Source organism: Podarcis erhardii (assembly GCF_964252035.2).
Source record: "Podarcis erhardii genome assembly, chromosome: 15".
In the NCBI taxonomy this organism is placed as follows: domain Eukaryota; kingdom Metazoa; phylum Chordata; class Lepidosauria; order Squamata; family Lacertidae; genus Podarcis; species Podarcis erhardii.
In genome coordinates, this window is record NC_138505.1 from 41,702,082 (window position 1) to 41,728,829 (window position 26,748).

Consider the following 26,748-nt stretch of genomic DNA (forward strand, 5'->3'; position numbering starts at 1 on the left):
CTGCAAATTTTTATAAATTAGAGAGAGAGAGAGAGAGAGAGAGAGAGAGAGAGAATATGAATATTAGGTCTTTTCATTAGCATTACAAATAAAAAAAATGCACTCACACAGAGAAAGAAAAACTATCAACATGGTTTGGGGTTTACTTGCATAGTAAGTGAGGGGGAGGTTTTTTCGAATTACATATGATCTGCAAAAAGAAGTTAAGAAAGGAGTAGGAGAGGAACTGCATGTCTTATACACCAAGGACTTCATTACCTGACAGTAAGAGCTGTTTGACAGTGGAATTTGCTGCCAAGGAGTGTGGTGGAGTCTCCTTCTTTGGAGGTCTTTAAGCAGAGGCTTGACAACCATATGTCAGGAGTGCTCTGATGGTGTTTCCTGCTTGGCAGGGGGTTGGACTCGATGGCCCTTGTGGTCTCTTCCAACTCTATGATTCTATGATTCTACCTCGGGGGCAATATGTTTGTGGAGGCATGGTGGTGTGGGAAGGGGGCAGAACTATTGCCATAACACACTTTCCCCCCCTCACCTCATGAAGATATTAGGCACATGCATATTAGGAAAGGAGGGACAATTTGGCCCACAGAAGTAACCGCTGCATCGCCTGAAAACCTTCTTATGCCAACAGGCCTTTGCAGCAGCTTAATTTGTATTTTTTATTAACTAGTCACTGTAATGTGGTTGTGCTTTCTGTTTTAACATTGTATACCGCCCTGAAATCTTATGATATGGTGATATAAAATTACTTAAAATCCACACACTCCCAAGATTTCCCTGTGGCGTTTGCCATTTTGAACAGCCACCAACAAGGGCAAGGAGTGTTCCCAGTGCCAGTGACACCTAGATTTTCAGCCACCACAAACTGTTACACCAGTGTGCACTGACTGACAAGCCCACTATAAATCATAAGACGCGCCCAGCTGTCCACCATGTGCAGCATATATTACATAACAGCAAGTTAAGATCAGCGCCGATCAAATACGACCAACTGAGGGAGGCCTGCTTCAAACCTACCATGCCCAGATTGACCTCTATGAGAAGCAAAGCCTTCTCTGACTGCAAAAAAACCCAAAGGGCACAGACCATACAGTTCCACAGGCTCCACATCCAACCCCATCCCTTCTGACCTTTCCAGCCAATAGTTTCCACACTCTGTTGATTGTTGTTGCTGCTGCTGCTCTCGGTCCATTTTTTAAAAATCTGAACTACTGGCCTGGTTAACATGCTGCCTTAAACAAACTACGGCTTACCAGAACCATGCACATACATGCACAGGCGCCCACCGAGAGGAGCCTGCAACCACTTTGCTCCTCCGTGGTTTGTCTCACACCCTCACTGCGCTGGATGAAGCCAAGGTTTGGCTGAGGAGTCCCGAGAACAGTGACTCATCCTTAAGCTCTCTCCTCCTCACTAACTCTTTGGGGGCAGCAAAGCCTGCATATTTGCACAGTATTGCAAACTCATAGTTTGGGCTTACTGTGACATGGAAACCAGGCCGTCAAGTTGGATTTGTTTATTCATTTGTTTTTTACTTACTGCCGCCTTTCACCCAAAGTTCCCAGAGCAGTTCACATAAAACATCACAATTTTAAACAATACAAATCATTTAAACCAAAAATATAAAACAAAAAACTAAACTAAACAAAAATCACAAAAAACACAAAGGGGAGCGTGCATCAAACACACCAGGAGAGGAAACACACACTAACCCATAAGTGTGGTGAAATTGTTATGATTATTACCAGATTTGATAGTCTCTTGTTATCTATCCAAAGGTCTACAAACTGGCTTACAATATGTTTTAAAACTTTAATGTAGATGCTTTATCCCATAAAAAGCAAAACAAACAACCCCTATAACAGCCACAGGAAGTTTTGACAGTAAGGAGATGCATTTAAAATTTTCATTTTTATCACAGCCCACTTTGAAATCTCCTCATTTGGGGGTGAAAAGTAGTCTAGAAACATTTTGGAAACAAATACCGTAAGTTAAATAAATGTGCGCACATGCACACGCCCCCCCCCACCATAATTTTTGCCACATTTCACAGGAATAAAACCTAGCATCAATAGAAGAGAGGCCCTGCTTTGAAGGGTTTGCACAATATTGAGTCATCAGCACCACCAGCACAGAGGGACAACGCTAGAGGACAACTTAATTACCTATACAGAACAGGCTAAAAATAGAGAGCAACACGCTGTACCACTGTAACGTTAGACAAAGCCCAAAACAACAATTACATCGGCAGAGGAGAAAAAGAACAACCTGCCATCCATAAAGACGTCAAGGACTCCAGAGAACTTCATCTCCGCCTCTTGAGTCTCATTTGAAAATAAAAAATTGGCTTCCCTCAGGAGGGAAATAAAAATTAAAAAGAGAAAAACAGGCAGCTGCTGGATAAATGGAGGGAGGGAGCAATTTAATTTGCTTATCAACAGTAGAGCTTGGAAGAGGCACGAATTACATCACTTGACAGATGAGCCAAGATATTTGTAACTAAATACCATGATAGCCAGTAGGGAAATATTTGGAGGTGCCGCCTGCCTGTGTAGCAAGGAGAGGGGACTGGCAGCCCAGCCAGCCCAATTCTGCCACATTGCACACCTCGGCCGTTTTCTCCCGGAGCAAGGATGGGGCCGTCCAGATGTTGTGAAACTACAATTCCCATCATCCCCAGCCATTCTGGCCACCAAGTGTGGCTGCTGTTCATTGGGACAGAGGAAGCGACAGACAGAAACAAGAACCAATGGTAGGCACAGAAAGCCAACTCTAGTTTTGCAAGGGCAAAACTGAGGTCGAAGGAGAGGAAGAGCAAAATATATATCCTCGCTGTATGTGAATAAATGACAGGATATATATATTATATAAATATAGTAAATGGCCTTTTAGGATTTTCTTCTTCTTTCTCTTTTCTCTTTTGCTTTTTTAAAAAATATTCTTGTTCTGTAGACTAGTTTGATTCTTATTGTATTTTATGTAAAAAAAAATCAATAAGAAATGCTTTAAAGGGGGGGGGAATGAAACAAACTGATAATGCCCTTCCCTCACTGCGAGAAGTGAAGCTATAGGGAACCAGGCAGAGGGCCTTCTTGGTAGTGGCACCCGCCCTGTGGAACGCCCTGCCATCAGATGTCAAGGCAATAAACAACTATCTGACTTTTAGAAAGTTTTTAATGTTTGATGTTTTATCGTTGTTGTTGTTGTTGTTGTTGTTGTTGTTGTTGTTGTTCTGTTGGGGGCCACCCAAGTGGCTGGGGAAACCCAGCCAGATGGGCGGGGTATAAATATATTATTATTATTATTATTATTATTATTATTATTATTATTATTACTACTCTCCAACAAACACATTTAAAAGGATATTGTATGTTAATCAGCCAAAGGCCTGGTTGAAGAGGAACATTTTTTGCCTGGTGCCTAAAGCTGTATAAGGAGCCACAAAGGCCCCTTCTCATGTTACCACCCTCCAGGCCCCTCATGAAAGAGGCAAACAAAGACGATGATTGCAGGTCTGGGTCGGTTCATGCATTTCTCTTTAGTAAAACTTTATCTACAAAGGCTCCAATCTTCAGCAGATCTACAGCTTCACTCCAACATCTGGGGGGCTATAGGATTCCCATCCCACCTTGATTTGACATATAAATATAGCAAAGAGAATGCATGGAGAACACTAAATGTCTGAAGAGCTACCAATAAACTGTTTGGCATTTTAATCCACATCTGCAGACGGAGAAGCTTTAACAAGTATAAACACACACACACACACACACACACACACACACATACACACACCCACACAGACCCCAAAAAAGAAAACTGCTTGTCAAGATCTGGAATGTCAGCACTAAATCCCGGAAGCATCTGAGTGAAAAATGTATCTGGGAGATGGGGAAGGAAAACATGCCTCAGCATTCTTCCATTTAGTTTCTGCTGCTTGTTAGTCAGTATAAGATAGTTTGGATTAATAAGTTCATTCACAAGCAGCACAATGCCATGGTTTATTTGTCCTGAAAGATTTGTAAAACCTCCTTCTAGCAGCAATAACCCCATGGGCTTTGGTAAACCTTGGGCAAATCTCAGGAAAGGAGGAGGAAGAGGAGGAGAAGAGAGAGAGAGAGAGAGAGAGAGCGCTAGCTAGCTGGTGGTAGTAATGCAAAGATAATTTAAGATCTTTGCCCCTTCTAAAGCACAATATCCATTAAGTTGTTGTTGTTATCGTTTTATTAATAGCTATCTTCATACCAATCCTGATTTGAATCTCCTGTGCTTGGAGAAGAACTCTCCAAGCATGCAGGTGCTCAAAAGAAATTATTATTATTATTATAGAATGTAATAATGGAGGGATACAATCTATTTCAGAGAAACAGACCAGACAAGAAAGGAGGAGGCGTGGCATTATATGTCAGGGATGTGTATACCTGTGAAGAGATCCAAGATTTAGAACCTCAAAGCCAAAGTGAGAGCATTTGGGTCAAAATTAAGGGAGAGAAGAATAACAGGGACCTCATTGTGGGAATTTACTATAGATCCCCAAGCCAAACGGAGGACATAGATGAGGCCTTCCTGGAACAGATGGCCAAGCATGCAAAAGGAAGGGAGATAGTAGTAATGGGGGACTTCAATTACCCAGATATTTGCTGGATGTCAAACTCAGCCAAGAGCATAAGGTCAAACAGATTCCTCACTGGCCTTGCAGACAACTTCATTGTCCAGAAAGTGGGAGAAGCAACAAGAGGAACAGCCATTTTAGATCTGGTCCTAACCAATGTTGATGACCTGGTTAGTGGGGTAGAAGTGGAAGGATCATTAGGCGCGAGTGATCATGCTCTTCTGAAGTTTACTATACAGCGGAAAGGAGCAGCCAAGCATACTAGGACTCAATTTCTTGACTTTAAGAAAGCCGACTTCATAAAACTTAGGGAAGTGCTGGGTGAGATCCCATGGACAGTAATACTAAAAGGAAAGGGAGTTCATGATGGCTGGGTGTTTGTTAAGAGGGAGATAGTAAAAGCACAACTTCAGGCAATACCAATGAGACGGAAACATGGAAGGTGCCTAAAGAAGCCAGGGTGGCTATCTAAAGAACTTTTAACTGAGTTAAGATTAAAAAAGGATGTGTACAAAAAATGGAAAAGGGGGGAAACCACCAAAGAGGAATTCAAATAAATAGCCAGCACGTGTAGACACAAAGTCAGAAACGCTAAAGCACAGAATGAACTCAGGCTTGCTAGAGAGGTTAAAAGCAACAAAAAAGGCTTTTATGGGTATGTTCGTAGCAAAAGGAAGAAGAAAGAAACAGTGGGGTCACTCAGAGGAGAAGATGGTGAAATGCAAACAGGAGACACAGAAAGGGCTGAACTCCTCAATGCCTTCTTTGCCTCAGTCTTCTCCGATAAAGAAAACAATGCCCGACCTGAAGAATTTGGAGCAAATGATTCAGCAGAGGAAACACAGCCCAGAATAACTAAGGAGATAGTACAAGAATACTTGGCTAGTTTAGATGTATTCAAGTCTCCAGGGCCAGATGAACTGCATCCAAGAGTATTGAAAGAACTGGCAGATGTGATCTCAGAACCACTGGCACTCATCTTTGAGAATTCCTGGAGAACAGGCGAAGTCCCGGCAGACTGGAGGAGGGCAAATGTTGTCCCTATTTTCAAAAAGGGGAAAAGAGAGGACCCAAATAATTACCGCCCAGTCAGTCTGACATCAATACCAGGGAAGATTCTGGAGCAGATCATTAAGCAAACAGTCTGTGAGACCTAGAAAGGAATACTGTGATCACAGTATATGCCACCAATAGTCAGCATGGATTTCTGAAAAATAAGTCATGTCAGACGAACCTGATCTCGTTTTTTGACAGAATTACAAGCCTGGTAGATGAAGGGAACGCAGTGGATGTAGTCTACCTTGATTTCAGCAAGGCATTTGACAAGGTGCCCCATGATATTCTCGTAAAGAAGCTGCTAAAATGTGGACTTGACTATGCTACCACTCAGTGGATTTGTAACTGGCTGACTGACCGAACCCAAAGGGTGCTCATCAATGGTTCCTCTTCATCCTGGAGAAGAGTGACTAGTGGGGTGCCACAGGGTTCTGTCTTGGGCCCGGTCTTATTCAACATCTTTATCAACGACTTGGATGATGGACTCAAGGGCATCCTGATCAAATTTGCAGATGACACCAAACTGGGAGGGGTGGCTAACACCCCAGAGGACAGGATCACACTTCAAAACGACCTTGACAGATTAGAGAACTGGGCCCAAACAAACAAGATGAATTTTAACAGGGAGAAATGTAAAGTATTGCACATGGGCAAAAAAAATGAGAGGCACAAATACAAGATGGGTGACACCTGGCTTGAGAGCAGTACATGTGAAAAGGATCTAGGAGTCTTGGTTGACCACAAACTTGACATGAGCCAACAGTGTGATGCGGCAGCTAAAAAAGCCAATGCAATTCTGGGCTGCATCAATAGGAGTATAGCATCTAGATCAAGGGAAGTAATAGTGCCACTATATTCTGCTCTGGTCAGACCTCACCTGGAGTACTGTGTCCAGTTCTGGGCACCACAGTTCAAGAAGGACACTGACAAACTGGAACGTGTCCAGAGGAGGGCAACCAAAATGGTCAAAGGCCTGGAAACGATGCCTTATGAGGAACGGCTAAGGGAGCTGGGCATGTTTAGCCTGGAGAAGAGGAGGTTAAGGGGTGATATGATAGCCATGTTCAAATATATAAAAGGATGTCACATAGAGGAGGGAGAAAGGTTGTTTTCTGCTGCTCCAGAGAAGCGGACACGGAGCAATGGTTCCAAACTACAAGAAAAAAGATTCCACCTAAACATTAGGAGGAACTTCCTGACAGTAAGAGCTGTTCGACAGTGGAATTTGCTGCCAAGGAGTGTGGTGGAGTCTCCTTCTTTGGAGGTCTTTAAGCAGAGGCTTGACGACCATATGTCAGGAGTACTCTGATGGTGTTTCCTGCTTGGCAGGGGGTTGGACTCGATGGCCCTTGTGGTCTCTTCCAACTCTATGATTCTATGATTCTATGATATAATAATAATAATAATAAATTTTATTTGTATCCCGCTCTCCCCAGCCAAAGCCAGGCTCAGAGCGGCTAACATCTCATATAAATAAGACAATATGCATAATACAATATACAATATGCAAATAAAATAACATTCAACATTCATTAAAATAATATAGAATAATATTAAATGTCAGCATTTCAAAATTAAACAGAAATCCACTCAACAATTACAATAAGTGATTTCTAAACTCCAATCAATAAAACAACAGCAAACCACAGTGCACAACATAATACAATACAAAATAAGAAGCAGAGACTGGAGGGTGGGGCAAGGCAGGTGGAAAGAGGCCTTGCCTGATGGAATCTCCCCCCTCACAGTTCTCCATTATTATTATTATCATCATCATCATCATCATCATCATTGAAAGAATCCAAAGGAGGTGAGGGGAAAACTTTTGAAGACACACACAGAGACACAAGCATTCCCATGATCTCCTGTTTTAATGGGGTTGGTTTTACTACGTATTTTAATAATTGACATTGATATTTTAATGAGATTGTTTTATTGTGTGCTTTAACTATGGTCTATCTTTAATTATTGTTCATTTTGACAATTTTGTACAATTTGTTTTATGCTTTGCCATCTCCTTAGAAGCCATCTTGGCATTAAGCAGTATATAAATAATTACGTATAATATTGCCTCCGTTAGCAGAAGTAGAACACAGTCATCATGGCTAGTATTCATTCATACTTTAAAGCATGGGTAAGCAAACTAAGGCCCGGGGGCCGGATCCAGCCCCATCGCCTTCTAAATACGGCCCTTGGACGGTCCGGGAATCAGCGTATTTTTACATAAGTGGAATGTGTCCTTTTATTTAAAATGCATCTCTGGGTTATTTGTGGGGCATAGGAATTCGTTGGTTTTTTTTTTCTTTCCAAAATATAGTCCAGCCCCCCCCCCCCCCCAGGTCTGAGGAACAGTGGACCGGCCCCCTGCTGAAAAATTTTGCTGACCCCTGCTTTAAAGCAACGTTTCCCAAAGTGTGCAGGGTGGACAAAGGGTACAGAGCGTATTTTTAATTTTACTTTGTTACAAACCACAAAACTACACAAAACAATTCAAAGATAAAATAGCATTACTGAAATTATCCCCAAATTACCTTCACCCAAAAAAGGATACAACAGTAAGACTAAACTCTCAGAAGGACTATGCAACTTTTGTAAGTTACTGGGAGTAACTTCTGGCAACATGGAATGATAGAGCCTTTTCACCTCACAGTGCCCAGTCTGTTGTATGACTGGCACAGACATTCTATCATTTTGTCACTAGGTTAAGACTGATTTATTTGCCCAAGCATTTTATTGATTGTTGCTTAAGCTGCTCCATTGTATTAGCAATTCTTATTTGTTTTATGGCTTTTTAAAAATTATTTTTTAAGTAAGCACTGTTGTTTTCTTTTTGATTTGCTGTCAGTCTTTATTCTGGGTTCTGTGGGTTCTGTACCATTCCCTAGATTATGCATCAATAAAGGGCAGCTTAGTTTTCAAATGCTCACAGGTTGCTTTATTCTGGAATGAAATGTACCAGGAGGTATCAAAAACCAATTATTTGTAAGGACCAAGCAGGCTTTCTCCCAGGTAGACACTTGTTTGCTAACACAAGGAATATTATTGACATTTTGGAACTTTTGCAAACAAACATTAATACAAAAGCTGTGTTAATTTTTATAGATGCGGAGAAGGCCTTTGACAACATCTCTTGGAAGTTCATGAAGAAAAATTTGGAAGGGATGGGAGTGGGGCGGGGGTTTCATAATGGGATAGAGGCAATCTATTCAGAGCAAAAAGCAAAATTGATAGTTAACAATGTGGTGACAGAAGAGTTTAGAATTGAGAAAGGAACACGACAAGGCTGCCCTATATCCCCTTTGCTGTTTATATCGGTCCTGGAAGTGCTCTTGAATATGATTAGGGGAGGAAGGTATTGGTGGAAGGTATTCAGGTCGGAGCGAAACAATATAAATTGAAAGCATTTGCAGATGACCTAGTTTTGACCTTACAGGAGCCAGAGTCTAGTACTAAAAGGGTATTGCAACTGATTCATGAGTTTGGTCGAGTGGCGGGATTTAAACTTAACAAGCAAAAAACTAAGGTTTTGGAAAAAAAATTGACTCCTTTAGAGTCAGAAAGGTTTCAGAAAGAGACAGAATTAAATGTGGTCAAAAAAGTAAGATACCTAGGGGTAAACATAACAGCGAAGAACAGGAATTTATTTAAAGACAATTATGAAAAATGTTGGTCTGAAATTAAAAGGGATCTAGATGTATGGTCAAGATTGAAACTTTCCTTGTCAGGACGTATTGCTGTTATCAAGATGAATGTATTGCCAAAAATGTTGTTTCTGTTTCAAACTTTACAGATAGTGGATAAAATGGAGTGTTTTGGGAGGTGGCAGAGAGATATTTCTAAATTTGTCTGGCAGGGCAAAAAGCCCAGAATTAAGTTTAAGATATTAACTGATGCTAAAGAAAGAGGGGGCTTTGCCCTGCCAGACTTAAAGTTGTATTATGAATCAGCAGCTTTCTGCTGGTTGAAAGATTGGCTACTTCTTGAAAACACTGATGTTTTAGATTTGGAAGGATTTAATAATGCTTTTGGTTGGCATGCATATCTGTGGTATGACAAGGTTAAAATACATAAGGCTTTCAAGAACCATGTTGTCAGAAAAGCAGTGTTCAATGTCTGGTCAAAATATAAAGACTTATTGGAAAATAAGACCCCAAGGTGGCTATCACCAATGGAGGCTAAGGCCCCGAAAAGACTCAATATGGAGGCCAAATGGCCGAAACATTGGGAAATAATAGAAAAAGATGGAGACAACTGGAGGTTGCAGAGTTTGGAGAAACTAAAGGGGAAAGTGCGAGATTGGTTACATTATGCTCAGATCAAAGAAGCTTTTAAGTCAGATAAAAAGTTAGGATTCCAGGTGGAAAAATCAAAGTTAGAAACAGAACTGTTAGAACCCAGCTCTAAGATACTTTCAAGAATGTATAACTAGCTGCTAAAATGGAATACACAGGATGAAACGGTCAAATCAGCTATGATAAAATGGGCACAGGACATAGGGTACAACATAATGTTTGCTGACTGGGAAAAGTTATGGACCACAGGTTTGAGATTCACGGCATGTAATGCCTTGAAAGAAAACATTATGAAAATGATATATAGGTGGTACATGACTCCAGTCAAGCTTGCAAAGATATACCATTTGTCTGACAATAAATGTTGGAAGTATAAAGAAGCTGAAGGAACATTCTTTCACCTCTGGTGGACTTGCCCTAGAGTGAAGGCTTTCTGGGAAATGATATACAATGAGCTGAAAAAGGTATTTAAGTATACCTTCCCTAAGAAACCAGAGGCCTTTCTTTTAGGCATTGTCGGCCAGAGTGTGCAAAAGAAGGATCGAACTTTTTTTATGTATGCTACAACAGCAGCAAGGATACTCATTGCCAAATGCTGGAAAACTCAAGATTTGCCCACACTGGAAGAATGGCAGATGCAACTGATGGACTATATGGAACTGGCGGAGATGACTGGCAGAATCCGAGACCTGGGAGAAGAATTGGTGGAGGAGGATTGGAAGAAATTCAAGGACTATCTACAAAAATATTGTAAATTGTATGAATGTTAAAGAAAGATGTAAGATTAGTAATAGTTCGGCTCCAACAAATTAGTTATAAGGAATACAAATCTAAATGTAATTGAAAGAAAAGACAAATTTTGGATAAATAGTATGTTATACAGTGGTGCCCCGCAAGACGAACGCCTCGCAAGACGGAAAACCCGCTAGACGAAAGGGTTTTCCGTTTTGGAGGTGCTTCGCTAAACGAATTTCTCTATGGGGTTGCTTCGCAAGACGAAAAAATCTTGCGAGTTCCCGCGGTTTTTTCCCGCTTTTTCCCCCCTTTCCTAAGCCGCTAAGCCGCTTATCAGCTGTTCCGCTGATAAGCCGCCTCTCAGCTGATCGCTAAAAGCCGCTAGACCGCTAATAGCGCTAATCCGCTAAGCCGTCAATGGGCTTGCTTTGCAAGACGAAAAAACCGCTAGACGAAGAGAATCGCGGAACGGATTAATTTCGTATTGCGAGGCACCACTGTAATTAAGTCTCCAAAAGAGTGATTTAAATTCTAAAATTTGAGATTTAATATTGGAAAACTACATCATATGAATTGAAATAGGTTAATAATTTGCTAGCAAAATCTATGAGTTTAGAATGCAGGAACAAGAGATGTGAGGAAGTCCAAAGATGAGAATGAAACGTGGATATTGGAAAATACTATGTTATTATGTATGTTTTTTATTGTTTAAACAAAAACTTAATAAATATCATTATAAAAAAAAACAAAAATTATTTTGAAACACATATTCAAATTTCTCTTCAGTTATCCCTACTAAATATGTGGGCAGATACTATGAAGACGTTTTGCCAAAAGGAACTTTTGGAATGAATGCCGGCAGCTGCCAGGATCTCTACAGCACAACAGTGGAAATCATTTCTTAAAATCTGAATATATCCTCATGGTATAGAAATCATTGGCATTTAGTCCTTGCAGAAAATGTAACACAGAAGTTACAGGGCTGCAAGGGACAGCAAGATCCTGATCATTTCTACATTGTGTGGTGGGATTTTATTTTATATAATTTAGTCAGATAGATGGTTAGTTAGTTAATTTCATACACCACCCCCATCCAAGGATCACAGGGCGGTTTACAATATAAAAACACAAAAATATGTAACATAATGACACACAACAGAGGTTTGGTGCATCAACGGAAATATAGTATCCAGGTCAAGGGAAGTAAAAGTGCTGCTCTAGTCTGTCTTGGTCAGACCATACCTGGAATACTGTGTCCAGTTCTGGGTGCCACAATTAAGAAGCACATTGACAAGCTGGAACACGTGCAGAAGAGGGCATCCAAGATCATCAAGGGTCTAGAAACCAAGCCTTATGAGAAATAGGGCTGGGTGATATCAAGCTTTCATCTTTGCGATATATCACCAGCTAAACATTGCAATAAACTGTGGTACCTCGGTTTAAGAACAGCCCTGTTTATGAACTATTTGGTAAAAGAACTCTGCAAAACCGGAAGTAGTGTCCCGATTTGCAAACTTTACCTCGGTCTAAGAACCAGAATCCAAACGGTGGAAGGGCACCAGTGGCAGGAGGCCTCATTAGGAAAAGCGCGCCTCATTTTAAGAATGGTTTCGGTTTAAGAACGGACTTCTGGAATGGATTAAGTTCGTAAACCGAGGTACCACTGTAATCATGTATCACAGGGTCTGAAATAAGGATGGAGGCATTGGCTGGCTTCAGAGTTTTCCCCATATTGTGATTTTTGCACATCCACACGCACACTCACACACGTTTTGCAATATATTGCCAGGTCAAAAATATGAAACCAATTTCATGATATGGTCTTGAAACTGGTTTTGGATGATATATCAATATTCCCAGCCCTAATAGGGAGCTGGTATGTTTAGCCTGAGTGCTCACTGGAAGGACAGATCCTGAAGCTGAGGCTCCAATACTTTGGCCACCTCATGAGAAGAGAAGACTCCCTGGAAAAGACCCTGATGTTGGGAAAGAGAAGGGGACGACAGAGGACGAGATGGTGGGACAATGTTCTCGAAGCTACCAGCATGAGTTTGACAAAACTGCGGGAGGCAGTGGAAGCCAGGAGGGCCTGGCGTGCTGTGGTCCATGGGGTCACTGTTGTAACTGAGAGAAGATATGATAGCCATCTTCAAATATCTCAAGGGCTGTCACATGGAAGAGGAAACAAGCTCGTTTTCTCCTGCTCTGGAGGGTAGGACCCATTTCAATGGACTCAAGTTACAAGGAAGGAGATTCCGACTAAACATCAGGAAGAACTTTCTGACAGTAAGAGCTGTTTGACAGTGGAACAAACTCCCTCAGGAGATGGTGATGGTCATGGATACTTTAGCTGAGATTCCTGCACTGCAGGGGGGTTGGACTAGATGGCTCTCAGGGTCCCTTGCAACTCTTATGATTCTATGAACAAGTTTCAGATATACATGCTGTCTAGAGAAATATGCTTTTTTCATGGTTGTCATATGGTTGTCATGACTGGGTGCTATTATTTAATATGTTTAGGTTGTACATGCCCTGCCTTTAACTGGATATATTATTGATTTTTTGTTACTGTTTATTTGTTTCTCAGGTAGGTTGTCAATTGTTAATAACACACCCCTCTGCACTATGAAGTGGTCCAATCCAGACGTCTCCCACCTCAGTCTATGAACCACATTTGTTCAAAGGGCCCTCCCCACCTCCACTGCCACGCCATGTTCTGCGTCCTTAAACATCAAAAGGCAGAAAGAAAAATCAAGATCAGCCAGTAATCAATAATCTCCCTCAAGCCAGGCCTCCTGCTACCCCTGACAGAATTCAAGATTATTTTTTCCTCTGTTTCCCCCAACTCCCCACCCCACCAGATTTCCCTTTGGCAGCTGAGTCAACAGCTGCAATCTCACTCAGGCTGCTCTGTTTGAGCTCAGAAATCGCTCTCTGGAATCAAGGCCCCCTCGCTCTCTAGCCTGCCACTTTTCCAGAGGCCACTTTTTAGCTGTGGGCTCGCTTACCTGCCAACAGCCGTGAACAGGGGCAAGACGCCTAGACAAAGCCCAGCAGGGCATGACCTACGGATGCCACTGGCAAAAATGTCCCCACTGCTGTGTCATCTATTAGCTCATAATTTAAGTCAGAAGGCAAAAAAAAAACTTATATTAACTGGGTTGTACCTAATGTACCTACTACTCAACAGTAAAGGTAAAGGTACCCCTGCCCGTACGGGCCAGTCTTGACAGACTCTGGGGTTGGTGCGCCCATCTCACTCAAGAGGCCGGGGGCCAGCGCTGTCCGGAGACACTTCCGGGTCACATGGCCAGCGTGACAAAGCTGCATCTGGCGAGCCAGCGCAGCACACGGAAACGCCGTTTACCTTCCTGCTAGTAAGCGGTCCCTATTTATCTACTTGCACCCGGAGGTGCTTTCGAACTGCTAGGTTGGCAGGCGCTGGGACCGAGCAGCGGGAGCGCACCCCGCCGCGGGGATTCGAACCGCCGACCTTTCGATCGGCAAGCCCTAGGCGCTGAGGCTTTTACCCACAGCGCCACCCGTGTCCCAGACTGTAGACCCACTGAAATTAATGAACCACTCAACAGTAGACCCACAACAGTAATGAACCACTCAACAGTAGACCCACTGAAATTAATGAACCAAATGGGTCTACTCTGAGTCAAACTTGGTTGAATTGTACCCTGCAGATATTTAGGAAACATGGTAATCTGCTTTTCTTAAGTCAGACCACGGATCCACATGGCTCAGTACTGACTCCATCGACTGGAATTGGCTTTCCAGGGTTTCAGACAGGCGACATTCTCAGTCCTACCTGAAGATCACTGAACCTGAGACATTCTGTATGCCATGCAGGTGCTCTGACACTTTTTAAAGCAGGCAATAAAAACTTACTTAGTGGTGACTTTTCATAACTGTATTGGACTGCTGTTACTGTGCTATTACTCTGTGATTTTATGGTGCGAATGGTTGTGCAGCATTAATATTTGCCATTGCTTGAAATGTATTGCATGATATTGAGGTTGAATGTTTTGGTTTTAATTATGTTACTTTATCAATCATTAATTTGTTTTAGTCAGCCACCCTGTGAGAAATGCTTTTCTAAAAGGCAAGATATAGATTCATTAAATTTAACTTTTGAACAAATGGACAAATAATTTCTAGTGGCCTAGCTATGGTGGTTTGTTGAAGCAAAAACAGAAGTCTTCATGGTGGATTGGGAGAAATTGAGGAAAAAAGGAATTAAATTTACAGCATGTGATGTAGTAAGAGAAAATCTGATGAAAATGATGTATAGATGGTACTTGACAACAGTGAAGTTAGCAAAAATATATCATATTCATGATAATAAATGCTGGAAATGTAAGGAAAAAGAAGGAACCTTTTACCACATGTGGTGGACATGCCCCAAGGTAAAACACTTCTGGGAAAGGATTTATAAGGCAGTGTTTCCCAACCTTGTGCCTCCAGCTGTTTTTGGACTACAATTCCCATCATCCCTTGCCACTGGTCTTGCTAGTCATGGATGATGGGAGTTGCAGTTCAAAAACAGCTGGAGGCACAAGGTTGGGAAACACTGCTATAAGGAACTGAAATAGTGTTGAAAAACACATTCATTAAGAAACCAGAAGCCTTTTTACTTGGTATAGTGAGGGGGGGGTGAAATCCCCAAAAAGGGTGTTACTTTTTTTCTGTATGCCACAACAAGCTGCGAAAATATTACTAGCGAAGAATTGGAAGAAACAAGATTTACCAACTATCGAAGAATGGCAGATGAAGATGATAACACTATATGGAACTTGCCAAACTGACTGAGAGAATCCAAGACCAGAGAGAAGAGAGGGTGGAAGAAGATTGGAAGAAGTTTAAAGAATATTTGAAAAAAATATGTTAATATTTAAATCTTAGAATAGTTTTGGAAGTGGATATAGGCTGTAGGGTTAGAAGTAGAAGATAGTGTATTTTAAAATAGTATTATTTGTAAGTGATAAAATGTGGAGATTTTTATGGTAAAAGTAAGCGTGATTTTTAAAAATGGTTAAAATTATGATATATGTAAACTGCTAAAGATGAGATAAAATGAAAATCAGATGGGGGGGGACTTGGGGAAGCTCATCTAACAATGTTTAGAAAAAATAAGGATAAGACAAGAATCTGTTTGTATTGTTTGTTTTTCTGTTTGTGTTGTTTAGTTGTGTTATAAAATGGGGGGGAATGAAAAAATATTAAAAAATATTGTATTAGTTTTTTAAACAAAAATAACAAAAGTAAAAACAAACAACAACAAACAAAGAAAACTGTAGATAAAACAGTATCAAATCCATGAAATGGGATTCTCCGAATCCCATGACTTCCCCTCCCCCTCCCCTAGTTCCTTAATTTTCTTTTTCAACCGCATATCATTTCTACTCCAAATTATTTTTCTACCTCAAATTTCTTACATTATTTCTAAAATTACAAGTGCTCTTAAAACCCTGTCAATGTTTTAACCTGTTTATAATATGTTTGTAAGCACAGTGGTACCTCTGGATGAGAATGGGATCCGTTCCAGAGCCCTGTTCGCATCTGGAAGCAAACGTAACACGCAACTGCGCGTCTGTGGGCCGTGTTTTGCCGCTTCCGCGCATGCGCGCGACATCATTTTGAGCGTCTGCGCATGTGCAAGTGGCGAAACCCAGAAGTAACGTGCTCCATTTACTTCCTGGTCGCCGCAGAGTGCAACCCGAAAATGCTTAACCCAGTGGCGTAGCGTGGGTTGTCAGCACCCGGGGCAAGGCAAGTAATTTGCGCCCCCTAACCCGTGGATTTGCGCCCCCTAACCCTAACCCCCAGATGTTGCGCCCGGTGCGGCCGGCCCCCCCTGCACCCCCCACGCTATGCCACTGGCTTAACCTGAAGTGTACTCATCGCAAGGTATGACTGTACATAATAAACATTTCCCATTCTTTTTAAAATTTCTTGTCCTCTTCCTTTTTGAGCTTTCCAGTTAATTTAGCCATTTCAGCGTAGTCCATTAACTTGGTTTGCCAAACTTCTTTGGTCGGGACTGTCTTAAGTGTTATCCTGAGTTGCAAGTCACACACACAGTTGGGGACTGGGGAGACTTGTAAACACTGAGACCAGAACAAAATGAGATGCAGGGGAGGGGGAAAGATTGTGGTACTTATTTACAGATGCCATTCTCACTCACACACACAATCGTGGTTGTTGATAACACATTCATCATTGCATTGGTAGGTCAATTAATAGATGTTATGTGATAAGAATCCTTTGACTCAATTTGATCCACAAGCGATAGCATTGTTAGAATTTGAATACTTTTTATCAAACTCACCTGGAGAGGAGGACAGCTGCAGAAGCCAAGAGGCTCAATCAACGAAGGCTGAACCTCTCCACTCCTTGCCTTAGCCAATTAAGGTATCTCAATTTCTCCACTTCCTTGGCAGCTTCTAGCTACCAGCCCCACCCCACATGACAACTCTCCTGCTTCTGGGACAATCCATCAGCTGGATATGCCATCCAGCTGAAACCAATCCAAAAAGGTCCATCATTAAGACAGAAGTTGAGAACAACTACACAGCTGCCTGCTCTGGTGCCACAAGCATAAATGACCTACATGAGGACAGAGGAGTGCTTGTGAATGTTTGTGAAGTTTGTGAGCCAGAAATTTATTTGCAAGGCTATGTTGAACTTCAGGAACTGCATGCAACACAGCCTGGTGTTGCTGCTCTCTCCTACTCCCATTATTATTAGCTCTGGGAAGGAAAAGCAGCAAAAAGCAAACATTCACCTTTTAAGTTTATCCGCTGAAGACCTCCCTCTTGACTTAACCTTTAGGTTCTTATCTTGCCCTTATAAAAGGCCACCTTCCAAGACTCCAATTATTTGTGTCCACACAAAGCCATACAGGGAACATCACCATGCCAAGACAATGAATGTTCCATCGTTGCAGTGAATTTGAGAGGAGACAAGGGGGTCCCCCAGGTTCCTCTGCACCACCAGAAACAACACTTCCAGAACAACTACATCAGCAGTGTGCTCTTCAAATCCTGCGTGCACTCTTCAGCTCTCTAAATTCTCACTAACCCTCAGGGCTCCCAGGAGAAGCAAAATGCACATCCAGGAGGGTGGGGAGGAAGAAAGCCACAGCGCAGAACAGCTGAAAAAAAATAGGCTCATTTCATCCTCTCATGGCTCTCTGCTTATTATTAAGTTGCAAGCGAGAGAAGGGGGGAAAGAAGTGAACAATGAACACGTTTGCCAAAATGAAGGCAACCAAGGGAGCTTTAACCAGGGGTTGTCTTCACACGGATAGCAACTGTTGCAATAGTGGCAGACCAGAGCTTGCACTAATCCTAAATGGGGGGGGGGGTCCTTCTAAGCAGAGGCTGGCTGCTTACTTCCACCTTGGGTTGCTGGACTGTAATTCCCATTACAGTGAACGCTCAGGTTGCGAATGTGATCCGTGCGGGAGGCACGTTCGCAACTTGCAGCGTTCGCAAACCACAGGTCGTGATTTGGCGCTTCTGTGCATACACAAAGCATGATTTAGTGTTTCTGCACATGTGAGAGCGCTGAACCCAGAAGTAACCCATTCCGGTACTTCCGGTTTCAGCGCGGTGCGCAACCCAAAAACACACAACCTGAAGCATCTGCAACCCGAGGTATGACTCTATATCCAGCCAGCTGAGAAAATGGTCAGGGATGGTGGGAATTGTATTCCAAAAACTTCTGGGGGACCAAGGCTGAAGAACACTTGCATACATAGCTTCCATAAAATTTTGCCTAAACTGGAAGCTTCGGGTCAAATTGGGAAGTTTCACTTGGGCAAACATCTGAGATATTTCTAAGAAAGGATAACACTAACCATCTTTTTCAGATTCTGTGCATCCTACATACTAAGAGCAGCTCACTCTTTTGGCCCCAGAGCCAAGGCTGACCAACGCTCCCAAGGGCCGTGTGTCCACAGTGGTCATGGCCAAAGTAATCGTGGTCACAGAACACGCCTTTGCTCTGATGCTTATATGCGTACACCCAAGCCACATACCTATCACCTTCATCACAACTCGCTCGCGCGCGCTCTCTCTCTCTCTCTCTCTCTCATACAGAACAAGGCCATCCTTGAAGACCACTCACGCCACACCAGCACTGGGGTAAACAGCTAAGGGGTTCAATATATGCTTTGCAAGCAAATGGTCTGTTTCAATCCCCAGCATTTCCAGGAAGGACTGGGAAAATATTGTCTTAAGAGCCCCACTGCCAGTTAACCGACAATACTTACTACATGTACCAGTGTCTACTTGATATAAAGGCAGCTTCCCATGTTCATAAAGAAATTTCTTTAGAATTTTGCACAAATCCCCACCCACAACTTAGTGCCTCTTTTTTGTGGGTTCCATTTCCTGCATTTCTGGTTTCGCCTTAAAATTGCACAACCAGTAGCATGGGAAATTACTGTCAAGATTCAGGCAGATTGGCCAATCCTATCACTCAGATTCAGACTTTGAGAACAGGCTCTCTTGTCAACCCTGAATGTGCAGCCTCAGAACTGTTCACCATCTGCAATTAATTTATAAGAAAAACGGAGGGTTCTGTAGCCCTAGGAACCGCAGCCAACCTACAAGTTTCCATTTCCCTGAAGCAAGCTGTTTCTGGAAATTATGTGCTTCAGCTATGACATAAGTCTCTGAAAGACTGCATTCTTCCTCTCTCCAAAAACATGATGAAGAGGCAAGTCTCCTCCTTCCTACACCAAGCCTTCAGACTTCATCTTTTTCCCTATGGAATATCTCACGCACTGTCTATGATCCTAAACGTCCCACAAAGCAACCCAAGGCCATGTAGAAAACAACACTAGACATTGCCTGACACTAGCAATTACCTCCAGATCGCAGATACAAAGCCTGCTATTGATCTATTCCTAAAGGGAAGAACAAGCTTTCCAGTTTAAAAAACCCCCACTGGTGTCACATTATTAAATTCTGAAAGGATAATAACAACCCTTCGGAGAGCTGTTATTTGTATCTTCCCCTGTTTTCACCTAAAACAAAAGGGAGTGCAGAAGCATAGTCAGAGCACTGAAATGTTAAGAGTGACAAAAATTATATGAATACATGACTATATCCATATCTAAACCGAAGGCAGGCATGCCAGCACTGTTCAGGTAGACACACTGATGACAGTCCATGGGGTCCTGGCACTAGAGCAACCTCAGAGACTGCTGACAGATGGAGGAGAAAATGCACTTACAAAACCAGGGATGGGGAAACCTGCTGCCCATCGCCCCAGACCACAAGACATTCCATCTAGGGCTGATGGGAGTTGCCACAATGCTCAATGGATGATGGGCCAGTCATCATCTCTCAGCCTACCATACTACAGTGGCACCTCTGGTTACGTACTTAATTCGTTCTGGAGGTCTGTTCTTAACCTGAAACTGTTCTTAACCTGAGGTACCACTTTAGCTAATGGGGCCTCCCGCTGCTGCTGTGTGATTTCTGTTCTCATCCTGAAGCAAAGTTCTTAACCCAAGGTACTATTTCTGGGTTAGCGGAGTCTGTAACCTGAAGCATCTGTAACCCGAGGTACCACTGTACACAGGTCACTATTAGGATAAAACCAGAGCAGGGAGCAAAACCAGGTACACAGTCCTGAGCTCCCTAAAGAAAGTACAGGGAAGCCATTGCAACAAGTGAATAAAACACACACAACTGCCAGCCAGGCCTTACCGCTATCCCCCGTGAAGCCCAGTGCTCTCTCTGTGACCCCACATCTGCAACACTGGTGCTGCAGAGGACATTGCCTGCCATTGCTCACCTTGCCTTCTGAGGAATCCCTGGGTCCCCTGAACACAGCTGAGAACCCCAACGGCCGTGGGTCACTAATACCATGCTGCCATGACCCCTTCTGACCTGGCCTCAGGGCAGTCGACAGGAGAGTCCTGGAGCTACGCAAAGCCATGAGTTGCCGAAAGGGGTGGGTGAAACTCCAGAAAGGTTCTTCTAAGTAACCCCCATTACAGAAGATGCCAAGCGCCCGTCATCGGAGGAGTTCAGTGAGGCATGAACACTTTCGCCCCGAGGTGCCCTCGCCTTAATGGCCCCCTCAGCAAGGCCTGTCAGCAAGAGACAGGCCCAGGATTTAGCCAGGCCTGCTTGAGTTTCAGATGGCGAACAGCAGCAGCATTGATCCATTTGTCGTCTGGTATGTTGCCATGGAGACCACAAGTCATTCCCCCCAACCTCTTTTTCTTCTTCTCCTCTTTCCCCACCCCCTTCCTCCACCCCACCACCCCTTGCAAGCTTTTGAAACTGACAGCTGGGCACTCAGGAGACCATTCTGAGCGCCAGGAACATTAAATCCACAAAAGAGGGAATAGCGGGGTTTATTTTATGTTCTATTTTGGACCCAAATGTAAATCAAGACTTTCAGGCAGGCCCTGCCTTCTCTGCCTCCTTCTGCTCTCTCCGCCACCTCCCTCCTCGTCGCTCACTCACAGTTCCTCTCATGAAATAAATATTACTATAATTGAGTAGGCTTTCCGAAATGCTGCTCTGTGGATTTCCCCAGCACTCTATAGCCAAAGAGGCTTTGTGTGACAGGACACGTTCTGCAGTTCTGCAGAGGGCACAAAAGCACTGCGTCACTTTGCCAGCTTCCTCCCTTCCTCTTTATTGGAGAGAAAAAGGGGACCCTGCTAAATGTTAGCAGGCTGTTGAGGGCCAAGTTTGGATTTGAAACTTAACCAAAGGGGCTTGGAATCCAGTGTGTAATTCTGGCAGCTTGCCTTCTTGCATCTTGAAAGGCAAGTAAACACAACTAGTCAAGTTTAAAACAGTTTTGGGTAGGGGTACCAAAATAAATAAATAAAATCTATGCAGTTCCCAAAAAAGTCAGTGTGGGGAATCTCCACATGGTGGAATGAATGTGGCTGCCCGGGCCTCTCTACCTGACCCATGAAACTCTGCCTAGGACACCTCCCTGTACATCCCTGCACCCTCTCCAAATGCTTTGGCCTAGCTGGAATCTGTCCCTGAACTGTGGTAATACCTCATTTATCTGGGTGGGTGGGTGGGTGTACGCATGCATGCGCAAAAGAAAGCCTCCAACATCTGCATGGCTAGAGGGTTGCCTATTGTGCAAAGGTTGGAGGCACACCTGTTGCTCCACTCACTTTTTGCTTCTGGTCCCGCCCACCACTGGAAGGCAGTTCCTGGCAGGTTGCCCACAAAAAAGGGCTAAGTAAAAAATAAAAGACAAATCCTCACCTCTGCCTTACAGGCTGATGAGATCTCAGCTTGACCTTTGGGGGGGGTCTAGGAGAGAGAAGAGCTTCTCTACACAGGAAGCTTCAAAGGGGAGGGAGCAACTGCCTGATACTACTTGTGACTGTCAAGTCGTCAGGAGAGTGTTGTGGCTGAATGGGGAAACTTCCAAAGACCTTAAATGTGCAGGAAGATTTGCTTCCCCCCCTTAAATATGCTGGACTCAAGTCATGGTGCACAGCAAAGGGAGGGAGGGAGAGGGAGAGGGAGAGGGAGAGAGATTTATACATTGTTGTCTTATTGTTTATACTGGTTTTGGTTTAATTTTTAAATAAACGTTATTTGTTTTGTGACAAAATATGCTGTCGTTTCTACGGCATTGTAATTTAAATGTCGGAAGCTGCCTTGAATTGTATTTTTGCAATGGAAGGGAAGGATCTCTCTCTCTCTCTCAGGCACCCCTTGAGCTCTTGACCAAAGACTCCTGTTGTAATTGCAGTGTTGTTTTAGTTGAATTGTTTCGCTGTAAATTTTAGTGGCTGGTTGCTTTACTGTGTGTTTTTAATTATGACTGTTTATATTTTAATGTCTGTGCAATGAGTTTTCATGCTTTGTAAAACACTTAGGAGTCCATTTTGGCATTAAGCAATGTATATATCAATTTTAGAACATTTTAAAAGGCTCAGGAAAGAGCATGTGTGCCATTAGGGCAGGAATAGATAAAGTAAATCAGCCATCAGTATCCTTTGCTACCCACAGCATGGACCCATACTGATCAGGCGAGAACCACCAATTCTGCTTTCTCCCCCCCCCCCCCTAAGTACATGAAAAGTGGGTGCTCTCAATCCCCTCCCTTGCAAGGCCCAAGCAGCCAGGCCCTTCTTAGGAAACAGCTCATTCCTGTGCAATGCACAAAAGGTTTCTTTGAAACCAAAGGTGCAAAGGGAGAGACTGTTGCAGAGACAGAGCAGAAGCCAAATTCTTTATGGCTATAAAGGGATCCCAGAGCCAGCTATCCAGGAGGAAAGACAATGATAGAAGTGAAAAGAGAAGAAAAGCAGGAGAGAAGAGCTCCTGTTGGGAGGCTGCAACCCTTAAGAGTGGTGTAAAATGCTGCATGAGCACCAGCCAAGACCTGCGTGTGGCATTTCCTGAAGGTTACCTCTAATAAGTGCTGTCAGCCTGCCAAGCACAGACAGCCTGCAGAGCTTTTTATCCCACAACCACCCGCCCCACTCCTCTGGCACTCTCTCCGAGGAACACGGCACAAAGCCACCCAGACTGCCTTGTGATTGTCACAATCTGTGACAGCAAGGACTTGTAAAATAAAAATCCATTCTGTGTGTCACAGAGGAGGCAGGTGTCGGGAGCCTCAGACCTGGTGATGATGGCACACCACAGGCTGGGCTGCAGAGAGGCCAAGAGGAAAGAAAAACTCTCATTTAGATTCAGAATGAAAAGAACTGATTTTGAGGCAAAACTGAAGCAGGAGACACAACAGCTAGCCAGAGGAATCTCTATGTGGGAAGGGGCCCCTCAAACTTTTTTTGGCCTGGAAGACTAAGAAACTGTTGCATGCACCACAGAACAGCCACTGATGGGAGACAAGCCGGCAACACTCCAAACCCCCCTCCCCAAAACAACCACATGATTACTCATATATGCCCCAAAAACAAAGAGTAAAAAAGCAACCTGTGCCCCCAAAGCGAGCTATCATCCCAACTAACCAACCAGAGACTTTTTAAAACCTATGTTTTAAAAATTAATTAATTAATTAATGGGAGGATCAAGGGGTTGGGGAAGGAAGATGCTGTGGCACCCACAGGTGCTATGTTGGGATCCTTCCCACATAGGAAGTCCTGCTATGTACCAATGAAGTGTCAGGACCTCACTTGCAACTAGGAGAAATTAGGATTCAGGGTTGATGTGCCAATATGTGACCAACGAAAGTACGGTAACTACAAGATCACCAGCTTTGCTCCTTCTTGTGGATCTGCCTTTCTGCATCCAGAACCATAGTCCCCCTTCCACGCACCCACCACAGGAAAGATTAAATCCAAAGACAGCAATCTGAAATGCTGTCCTCAACATACCCCTTCTCTGACAGTAATCTAGAACACAGCATCAATACACTTACTACACCGTGGCTGCTGCTGGTGCAGTAATATTATACACTAGCGCACACAGCATCCTTCAGTAGGGATTTACAACATCAAAAGCAGAAACACTGAGTCAAAGGGACACATACAGTTGACAGTAAAATGGACCACAGGATCAGACCACAGGCTGAATGTTCTGCAGAAGTTATATGTGGAACAGACAAAAGAAGAGCAGTCACTGCTAGTCAAATCCAGGGATGCAGTTGCTTCTGCAAATGAATGAAACTCATATTGGAAATTATTTTACATTTGTGGGGGCCATAAGCTTTTAGGCAACACCATCAAAAAATGTGCAGATGCCAGGTCAGCCACTTAACTGGGGTTTTCCCCCAAAGTCAGCAAGGATGTATTTCCCCACCCCCACCCCAGGTTACGTAACTTTCATTTCCATGTCTTTCAGCTACAGCTCAAGTTCAAGACCTATATTGAGTAAGCTACAATAATCCTCTTAGGAATTCCCCTCACATCCTAGCTTGAACAGACCTGCAGGAGAGAGCTTACAGGGTTGCCTCCTGTTAAAAAAAGTAACCACAGGCGGACACACTTTTATTTATAGCCTTGAGAAATGAGAAGCACGTGATAGGATACTGGGAGCTGAAATGAAGAGATCACAAAGCACTGTCCAAATAACCTTCTCCCCCTCCACACACAAGATCATCAAAGCTGTTCTTAATCATGCAAACACTCCCACATATATATCCCAGGAGCCAAAGTGAGTTAGCACCACCACACTCAAGGAAAACAGAGGGTTTTCATGGACAGAAAGAATGTGAATTACTGATTAAAACAGGCTAATTTCACTGTGTCCTGGTCTAAAAGCACAAGGGAAGCCCAATGATGTCCCATCAAGAGTTTAAGGCTGCAGTACAAGGTTCCCCAGCCCTTCAGCACCTTGGACATTTCAAGTCATTTTATTAGCTTTGGTCTCTGCAAATGCCTAGCTCCAAATGAAGTTCCGTGGTGCCTTCCCAAAGCAGCTAGTTGACTGTTAAAGAGCCCTCACCTTAATTTTCAGTGTTTGGCTCCTATGGGGTTGCAAGGACATAGGTACCATGAGAGACTCCTCTTCTGAATCAGAGGGAGGCAGCAAGGCTGCATCCTCCAGCCAGGAAGGTCTTGAGTATGGTCCCTGCAGTTCTTCCCCAAAAGACAGAGCCAGAGCCAGAGCCACATCATCCTCTGGGTCCATCACCCTGGGCATGATCCAAGGGTTGTGGCACCTTTCTCTACTCTAACTGGCAGTGGCTATTTGCAGTTTCACGCTTTTCCCATCATCCACTTTTTTATTTTTAAAATGGTGGGTACCTAGGATTGGACCTGGGATCGTCTGCATGCAAAAGCAGAAGTGATCCAACATTGAGCTATGGCCAAACACTTACTTGTGGTGAGCTGAAAATATCTTCCAGGTGACTAAGCCTGGAGGTTCTCTCAAGGTATGACCATTTCAGAGAAGAGCTGTGAGTTTCATAGAGTTTGAGACATTCTGAAGAAAATCCTAGTCCCACTAGGAGAAAGAATGAAAACTGTGCATTATCATTTCCTCAAGTGTACTTAAGAGATTCCTTACCTCTCTCCAATTCAAAACAACATTTCTCTCTATCAGTAGTTCATTAAAGATTTGTTCATTATCGGCCTTCCTCAACCTAGTGCCTTAGATGTTGGATTCCAACTCCCATCAGTCCCAATCAGCATAGGCACAGTAGTTCAAAACATCCAGGGCACCAGGTTGGGGAAGGCTGATCTATTACAAAATAGCAACTACTACCGTACTTCTGCTACTACTTAAGAAGAGGAACCGTAACTAAAATTAGAATGAAAAGTTTTGAATAGCAAATATATTGCTCCTTTGAATGGTACAAACTATCAGGAAGTCCAGAGGCTTCAAATATTTAGATTATTTCCCTGTATATATAAACCCTCCTTCCCTGCACATCATAACGATGTCCTAAAAGGTAAAGGTAAAGGGACCCCTGACAGTTAAATCCAGTCGCGGACGACTCTCTTGCTCATCTTCCTTTACTGGCCGAGGGAGCCGACGTTTGTCCGCAGACAGTTTTTCCGGGTCATGTGACCAGCATGACTAAGCTGCTTCTGGCAAAACCAGAGCAGCGCATGGAAATGCCGTTTACCTTCCTGCCAGAGCGGTACCCATTTATCTACTTGCACTTTGATGTGCTTTCGAACTGCTAGGTAGATGGATTTGCTTCAGTTTTCCTGACCCAATAGATCCAAGTCAAAGTAAAGAGCATTAGCAGTTGGAGAGGTTTCTGTGTCTCCAGGGTTTTATTATCATGCCAGCAAAAGGGATTTCTAACTGTTCAATTAGAAGCCAGCCCTGCCACACACACAGGAAGCAAGCTATTCTGTTCTCTGCAACTGCTTTCAAGCAGCGCACCTTTCTTACCCATCCACAGACAACCCCTCTTGTTTAATTCAATTAAGTAGACACTTGGGTAGGCAGGGTTAGAAGGAAGGTGCATTTTTTTAAAATCCAAATTTTAACTATCAGCTCCATAGAAATATGCCAACGTTTTAATTTTTGCTTTTGAATATGCAGCCGAATGGGGATGGGAGAGTCGCTTAGTCTTGCTGTACAATGGTTATGTTAGTACAATTTTTAAAAAATG

General features: G+C 43.2%; 1 protein-coding gene across 18 annotated transcripts in view; it reads right to left on the bottom strand.

The window, feature by feature from the left end:
* Nucleotides 1–26,748, bottom strand: part of NCOR2 (nuclear receptor corepressor 2) — a 359,962-nt gene that overhangs the window by 309,550 nt on the left and 23,664 nt on the right. The gene's annotated exons all lie outside the window — the stretch shown is intronic.